Here is a 1,357-nt window from a genome sequence, read left to right on the forward strand (position 1 = left end):
CCCGGTAAAAAAGGAACAGAAAAAGAAAAGAAAAGAAAAAAGAAACCGCACACCCCCCGAAAACCCCCCCAAAAAACAACAACAACAAACAAACAAAACCGCCTCCTTGTTTTTTCCCCGTTTCTATTTCTTATTGGTCAATTCCTGTGTCCTGGATAGGTATGTGATAACAGAAAACTGGCTGGCTGGAAGTGTCATCTCCGCCTCTGGGTCTTCTGAGGCTGACGTGCCATTAACTTCTGTTGTCAGCTTCTCTGGCGTTTTGTTCCAACAACTATGTTGTCCATTACCTTCTGTTGTCAGTTGCTCTGGCGAACTGTTCCCACAGGCAGAAGATATTCGGAGACGTCTCCGGCGAGCACCCAGGAACTATTCAAAGGCGCACTCCCGCACACAGATGCACTGCTTTGGGGGGTCAAACTGCGTTTGCTGCAGATCACACATTGCTGTCGCAAATCAATTATTTTCAAGAAAATGTCAAACCTGACTGCAAAATATGAAATTATGGGTTAAAACAGGCACAAAGCATTTTGATTAGTTTATCTCCGTCGGAGACGTCTCCGAATATATACTGCGGTTCCAACAACCGTGTTGTCCATCCATGACTAAATGTTGTCAGTCCAAAGTAGCCTCTGCTCTCCTTGACTTTCCTTTGGTTTTATGATGTCATTGTTAATTGCAATCCCTATCAATACGTTGTGTTTTACTATCGTATTCATACAACGTGAGGAACTCTATGCCACCACTTTCCAAAGAGGAAATTTACTCGTTAATCCGATCCTTAAGCTTTCAATAGCAGCTTGTCAAAACGATATTTTGAGACATACTGAAAGTTTCAAAGAGATCTTCATATTTGAAGTATTCTTAAATGTGAAGAATACAACCCCAGGGGTACAAAATACCCCAGGGCGTACGGATAGGGTTAAAAATAGAGTGGGGTAGAGGAATGGCTGGGGGATAACAGAAAGGTTTTCATCAACTTCTGTGGTCCAGACAGACGGATGTCCAACCAGACTTTAAATGGGACTTTAAACAGATGGAACTTGAGGTAGATCCTGAGCAGAAAAACAAGGGGGGAGGGGAGGCACCAAGTGTGAGTGTGATCAGTAGCCAGATTGATGACTTTTTATGTATTGTGTTCGTTGTCAGATTTCGAGTGTATAATATTATGTATTTGAAATAATTGTTGCTGTACGTTGAATGGGCCAGTACGCATGAAACGTTGATTTAAATCCAGTTGCGCTTTGAAGCTCCCGGAGCCACCAGGTAGTTGGTGCAATGGAAGTGTTCTTCTTTATTATCATTATCATTATAATTATCAATGTTATTTTTACTATTATTTAAAAAATTATTATTA

The 1,357-nt window shown here is 41.2% G+C and overlaps 1 protein-coding gene across 1 annotated transcript in view; it reads left to right on the forward strand.

Moving 5' to 3' along the window:
• LOC106011661 overlaps positions 1 to 1,357 on the forward strand; it is a 151,246-nt gene that overhangs the window by 55,167 nt on the left and 94,722 nt on the right. The gene's annotated exons all lie outside the window — the stretch shown is intronic.

The sequence above is a fragment of the Aplysia californica genome, unplaced genomic scaffold (assembly GCF_000002075.1).
Source record: "Aplysia californica isolate F4 #8 unplaced genomic scaffold, AplCal3.0 scaffold00157, whole genome shotgun sequence".
Lineage (NCBI taxonomy): Eukaryota > Metazoa > Mollusca > Gastropoda > Aplysiida > Aplysiidae > Aplysia > Aplysia californica.